Here is a 7084-nt window from a genome sequence, read left to right on the forward strand (position 1 = left end):
TCAGGTGCATAAACTACAACTACTTATTTGAATCAAATTTGGGCAAAGAAAAAACACAGGATACCCGGCATAAGAGCACGGAAAGAAACATTTTAATGCCGAAATCATTCATAATTTACGCGTACACGTGAAAGATCCTTATGGTGCAGTAAATGCGAAGGCATTAACGCCCACTAGTCGAACGAATGTGCTGATGTTTCGGGCGCCGCCACAGTGACTTGGGTCACAGGTGACTCCTGCGTCGCAGGTTGAGGCAGCAGCAGCGTGAGTTGGAAGCTCTGCGCGGCGCGTGCTGAAATTACGTGTCCTCTCATAATGATCATGTTAAGGTTTGTCAAAGAATGTTTTTGGCTAGTATGTGTGCTTTGTCATTGCTTGCAATGATGGTGTGGTCCGGAATCCAGAAAAAGGCCGCTGGAAGACCACTGGCGTTCGAGGCACTGACCGGTCAACAGAAACCATAAATGGGTGAAGTGTTTTCACGACATGTTTACAACTTTGAAAAACACGCCCAAATGTAGTGCCGTAATCACCAAGGATTCCTTTAACCTTTCCCAGGTGGGGAAGACATCGGATTGCTTCGCGATAATTTCTGAAATCTCGGTTGTCACGTTGTTGAGCAACTTCATACACAGTTCGAAGTCGTCTTCGGGGAAAATGTGAGCCCCTATGGCAACTCCTACCAGGATGGAAGCTTTCCCTCCAGACACTGACGAAAGCATTGACTTGGCTCTAGTTATGGCTCAGCTGAGTCAGGACAGGACCTAAGTGCTGAGCCTGGTGGCGTGTGTCATACAGATGTGAAAGTTTGGACGAGTTGGTACTCCACGGAAATATTGCTTACCGCGCGGAGAACAAGACGAAGGACGAAGAGAGAGGCTACACCGACAAGCGCTGCAAAAAAATTGTGAAGGACTCAGCGCTTGTCCGTGTAGCCACTCTCTTCGTCTTTCGTCTTGTTGTTCGCGCTGTAAGCAATAAGTCACACAGACGCTACCATTGTGGCGGTACATACGGGATAACGACGACTTTTTCGGCCTCTGGAAAAAGGTGCAGAAAGGTAAAGTTGCGGGCGCTATTTGGTGGAAAACTCCCGAATATCCTTCACCAGTTATCCCGGAAGTGGCGACACTCGGAAACAGGGTGCAAACCGGACCGGCAAGAATGCCAAATATCTAAGCCACACGCAGTGCTACACTAGATGACCCGGATTGCCCACGCTGTGGCGTTAACAAGCACGGAGTACATGTTACGTGGGAGGGCTCTAGATTTGCTGAGTGCCGACGAGAACATTTCAACGGGGCTCGCATCCCTCCTCTGCCGAATTTTTCGGACTGCATACTGTGAAGAGCATCAAGCCCAAGTTGTCAGCGGCGGCTGTCATCCGCCTTGAAAATCTACCTGGGTTCGTCTGGCGTATGGCTCCTCACTGGAGAATGGTAGCCCGATGCTTTTAAGAGGGAAATACCGAGCTGAACTGAAAAAGGTCGTTAGCGCGGGCTTGTTGGTGTTAGCGTGTAAAGTGTGGACCTAAACTGGCGGCCCTGTTACGCAATTATCTCTGCAGGCCCACGCACAAAAAAGCTATCTGGATCAACTTAGGTTGAAAATAAACCGTCTCAGTAGTATTGCTTTCGATGGCAACAGCTTCCGCCTAGAAGGTCCACCACCAGGCCACCAGAACACAGGTAAATGGAAAACACGAGGTGATCGTTGATTCGCAATCAGCCGTGTCAGCCCGTTTATGACTGGATTCGGAATTGTACTTGGAATCAATCCTGAGCAAAGCTTCGAGAGGTTGAAAAACAACCGCAAAGCTTGAAGTGAACTGTCGGTAATAATTCACCAGGTCAAAAACGGCGCTTGGGCCGCCGTTTCCTAATGGAAACCTAATGGCATCTGGCCTACAGCAATTCGTTTGGCTGCCAGCTGCATTACCGGTGCCCTGCACGCGAGGGATTCTCTCCCTTTAGTTTCGAACCACACGATATCGAAAATTCGTTGCACGGGGGCGCCCTTCTATAAATAAAGTGAATCTGTTGCTTTGTTTAGCCTAAATCTTCAGTGAACAATTTATTCTATCCAGAAAAAAATGAACACAGTAAGTACGCTGCGCAGAAACAAATTCCTCCAAACACATAAAGTCTGCTTACGTGCTTTGAAAGCGAGAGCCTGGCGATACGTTGTTACAGCTTTTTCACCACTGCATCGTATTTGCATCATAGTCGTAGCTTTCGTTTTTAGTTCTTTTGGTGTAAAAATTTTCAACCGGCTATTTCTTGTAACTCCTTGAACACGACTTTCTATTCTCTTTAGTTTGTTCGTCTTACGGTGCGAATTACGCCAGCAAGAAGACTGGCACGCGTCGCAGCTTGCCCAGGGTTTTGCGTGGTGGTGTGCATCTGTTCCACTCACGTGCCCACACATTCAGTTGCCACGCAATATTCTGCAATTTTTAAAGACGATAGCCTTTCTTGGCCTACCGGCCAAAAGTTGAAACAATTTGTCAAAAGGAAGTATATAACTGAAATGGTCGTTAATTCGATCTTGAAGGGGAGGGTAAAATTGTTCGAATTAAGCGGAGTTTGAATTAGCGGGTGGGCGCTAGAATGAATGGACATCGCGCCACAGTGTGCGCGAAGAAACCATCCCTGGTTACAGGGAAGTAGGCACTACTACACGTTTGTGGCAGGTGATTTCGGGAACAACGCTCTTTATGCTCGAAAACACGTTTATTTACATTGCAGGGTCGAGGCACTCAAAATTATTATTATTATAATTCTTTATTCGGAAGCGGAGACTCAAGGTCTAGTCAGGGATGGGGAAGGCGGTAAAGAAGGTGAGAGCGTCTACATTCTCTTGTGTATCCCCGTGGTACAAGCGAAAGTCCACAGGGACATAACAGCCTCTCTTGGGTGAGCCCAGCCCAGAGGAGGTGATGCCCACTCCTGGAGAGTCTTGATGTACGGTGGAAGATGGGCTCTTCTCTCCGCCGCGAGCCCCGAGCACTCCCACCGCATGTGTAGCGAAAGAAGACCAGCGTCTGCTTGCATTGTGGTGATCGAGTCGATTAGCGAGGCAGTGCCACCTCCCATCTCCCTCTTCCTCTTCTCCTGCTGTCGCCCCCTCCCGCATCTCTATTTCTTAACAGCATGCGCTGCTTTGTGGGCCTTGTTGGCGCGTGACACGAGGAGCAGGTCATGATGGTAGTCTTCCTGGAGTTCTGGAGGGGTTCTCTCAGGTGTCGTGAGCGTCGTGGAACGTATGCCCGCCACTTTACGAGCACTCGAAATAAAAAGTAAGCGTCCGCTGCGGTACCGAAATAAGCTGTTGCAGCAGCGTAGCGCGCGCTACACTGTTTGTTTTTTTTGTTTCGTTGACATTGTAATCACTCTGTGCTTACTTGTTGTGCGAGGAGCGATGGAAACCGGGGATCCCAGTACGAATTAGCCATTCTGGATACCGACGTGTTCGAATTATCGGGAGTTTTCCCCCATTGAATTGTACAGGGCTGTGCCGGGACCAGGGTGTCAGTTCAAATTAACAGTAAGTTCGAATTAACCGAGTTCGAATTAACGAGCTTTTACTGTATAAGCACAACTGTTTCAAAAAACGGAAACTGCTGTAATAAGTCATACATGTCCCTATTTCACAGTGAAACAAAATTTAGGCACATTGGTTGCAAAAACCCCGAGTTTCCGCGTTTTTTGAATTAGTTCATAATACGCGGTGGGTTAATTTATACGGTAGCAAGTGAAACAAAAAATATTCCGCTAAAAATCGCACAGCTCGGCTCCAGTTCGTGCGAGATGAAAGCAACGAGAGACAGCGCTTCCGCTCCTGCTGTTCCGTGCACAGCAGGCACACAAAATAGAAAGTGCTGTCCCAACAGATGACGCACTAGTGGTGCGAAGGTAAGAATTACATTAAACAAACATTCATTTAATTTATCCGCAAAGAAGTGGGGGAAGTGGAAGAGCGCGAGGCCCACCTTATTGCTCTATTAAAGTTTCACTCGCTCTCTTCTCTAGAAAAAGGATGTACGTTTCCCACAAAGCACAAAGAAGAAACGCTTATTTTAAGGCAGCCATCCAATTTACATGTGTACATCTTAGAATATTAATTGACTCACGGCAATTCTGACTCTTTAGGCGCAAGAAGAGTTAAGCGTATTGTAATAATTGGAGAAAAAACATAAATTACCTTATTCTGCCCGAAGTAAGAGACTTACGGTTATAAAGCGAACTCAACAACGAGTCTTAGTGACTCTAAGTGAATGACTACCAGAATAAAGAACATCGCACCACGGTGAATCAGTGGCAAAGACGTTGGGCTACTGAGCCCCAAGAACACCGTTTGGAACCCGGCATCGGTGGCCGCTCTTCGATAGAGGCGAAAAGCGAAACCACCCCTGTCTCGTGATTCCGGCGCATGTTACATCCCCGAGAGGTCAAAATGAAGCCGGGGTCCTCCACTGCGGCAGGCCTTATAGCCCAGGCGCACCTTCGGCGCGTTAAACCCATCAATCTTTGGTGCCTTAAAAGGGTCGTCAATTTTCCGCATTGTGGGCAGCAACCTTTGCTTGTTGCGTTCCCCGGCATGTTTAGTTATGATGATCAGATGAGCTATGCCAACAAGTATTGCTTCACGGTTGCTCCTGCAAGACATTTTTAGTGAGTAGCTCTAACAGTTGGTGCTGAAATCGAACGCTAGAGCACCGCGACTTGAGCGGCAGTTTGAAATGTAAACACGAAAACGGGATGATATACAACAAAATGTTGCTGGAGTTAGTCGTGCGTGTCGAACGCACAAGCGTTTGCCCATTGCTCTTTTAGGGTTCAAGCTCCCGCAGAGATCAGCAGTTTTCGTTTAGCGTTATGCTGTTCAAGCACATCACGAACTTCAACACCACCACCACCACCACCACCACCACTACCACCACCACCATCAGCATCATCATCAAAGAAACATCAAGACCACCAAGAAACTTGTTCCCGTTCAGCAAATCGTGGGGTAGTAGGTACAGATTTTGCATGAAAACATCAAGAACAACGGTATTTGACGTACCAGCGAACCTATATGTAGGCTGGCAGAAACAGACGCACGACCTGTGGGCACAGCAGCCGTATTTTTTAGTATGCCACCGCAGCATTCTGTATTAGGCAAGTAGTTCGCGCTCTTGTTATATACGAGCTTGGTACTTCTGGTAGAATAGGGCCCATCCGATAGAGCAACGCTTCAGTTTTGTTCTAACCATCTCATGAATATTCTTTACAAACAGCGCATGCGGACATCGATGAAGACACTTAGCATTGAGCGTGTTTTGTGCAGTAATGTTATGTTAGCACCCACATGTACATACGGTTCGCAGGTATATTGCTTTAAAGTATAGAACAAATTACAAATAAGAAACATTAAAACTGTAGTCATCGCACCAGTCAGGCGCTGTTCGTGTAGCGGAGACGAGTGATTAGGGAGAGTTACGAAGTGTTCTTAAAGGCACACTGAAGTGAATTTGTCAAGCTCTCTTTTTTGCTTGCACTCAGTAGACTGGCTCAAATGAACACAGTTTCAATCGTTTATCCGGGCGATAAGCCGGTATTTATTGTATAAAGCTTGAAAGAAGGAAAAATACCATGCGCGGCTTGCGGCGGCTGCACCAAATAACCAACTAACCGTGATGATGATGGTGGTTGTTGTTTACGGCACAAGGCCAACAAGGGAAAAGAGCGCCAGAGAAGGTTATTTGTGGTTGATGAGACCGTAAATACTAAAACCTGTGAGTAGAAGTAAAAGTGACGCAAAGCAAAAGGCAATGGTGATGGCTGGTGTATAGGGCCAGTTTTAATTACGCATGTAGGAAATGAGGTTTGAAAAGTTAACATCAGACAAATATTTAAAAACGCGTTGCACAGAAACCATGGCATTGTCACCCCAAAAAAAGGAAGGGTGTAGCGGAATGTGTTGTCTGTATAGTTCCTTGAAGTGTCTGTGTCTTGTTGTGTCGAGTGGTGCCTTGCATGTGATTAGGATGTGGACTACGGATAGGCCCTCCCCACACCTGCTACACACGGGTCTTGGAGAGCTAGTGAGCAGGTGTGCGTGCGTCGCATGCATGTGGCCCATCCTTAACCTGGCCAAGGCGACTTCCGTGTGTCTGTTGCGTGTGTCCGTAGTGTATGGTCAGAGCGTGGTTTTATTAGGTGTAACTTGTTGTCTGTCTGTGTATTCCAGTCTGCTTGCCATGTATTGCGAAGGTGCTTTCTGATGTGTGGCTTGAGGTCAGTGTAGGGTGCTGTTGTTATGTGCAGTGTATTTGTAAGCCCAGCAGCGGCGGCCATCTGATCCTCGGTCTCATTACCAGCTATCCCAGAGTGGCCAGGCATCCAACACACACTCAGTTCAAGATTCGAGGCATATGCAGAGATAATGGTCTTTAGGACGAGATTGATGACATAGTTTTTGGATGATTTTGTGGATGACAATGCTTGCACCACACTCAACGAGTCGGTATAAATGACAGACTTAGGGGTGTTATGTTCAATGATAAGATTTGCACCAAGAAAAATGGCATACGTCTCCTCTGTAAAGATACTGGTGCTTATATTCATGGCTCTACTTGCATGAAAAGTGGCACCGTGCGCAGCACAGGACACGGTGGATGATGTTTTGGACGCATCGCTGTAAAATTCTGCACAGCGATATTTATCCGGTAAAAAAAGAAGTGCTGCAGAATTGCGCTTCTTGGAACTCGATTTTTTCCAATTTTTACAAATGACAAGTCGCATAGCACAGGGCGAACTTGCCATGGGGGTAAAAGCGTGCTACAGGATGTTTTATAGGTATCTAAAAAGGAGACAGTCAGTTCAGACAGCTGCTCTTTGACTCTGAGTGAGAAAGGTGCAGAGATGGTTGGGCGATTTAAAAAGATGTGGGATGTGGAGGCATTATTAAAAATAGGTTTAAAAGGATGATCATACAATAATGAAACATGAAAAGCATATAACAAGCCAACATAGGTTTGCTGGTGCGATAAGCACCATTTGTCACACTCTGCATAAAGACTCTGGACAGGGCTAGTACG

The sequence above is a fragment of the Haemaphysalis longicornis genome, unplaced genomic scaffold (genome assembly GCF_048455015.1).
Source record: "Haemaphysalis longicornis isolate Haplotype H1 unplaced genomic scaffold, Haemaphysalis longicornis Haplotype H1 scaffold_12, whole genome shotgun sequence".
NCBI lineage: Eukaryota > Metazoa > Arthropoda > Arachnida > Ixodida > Ixodidae > Haemaphysalis > Haemaphysalis longicornis.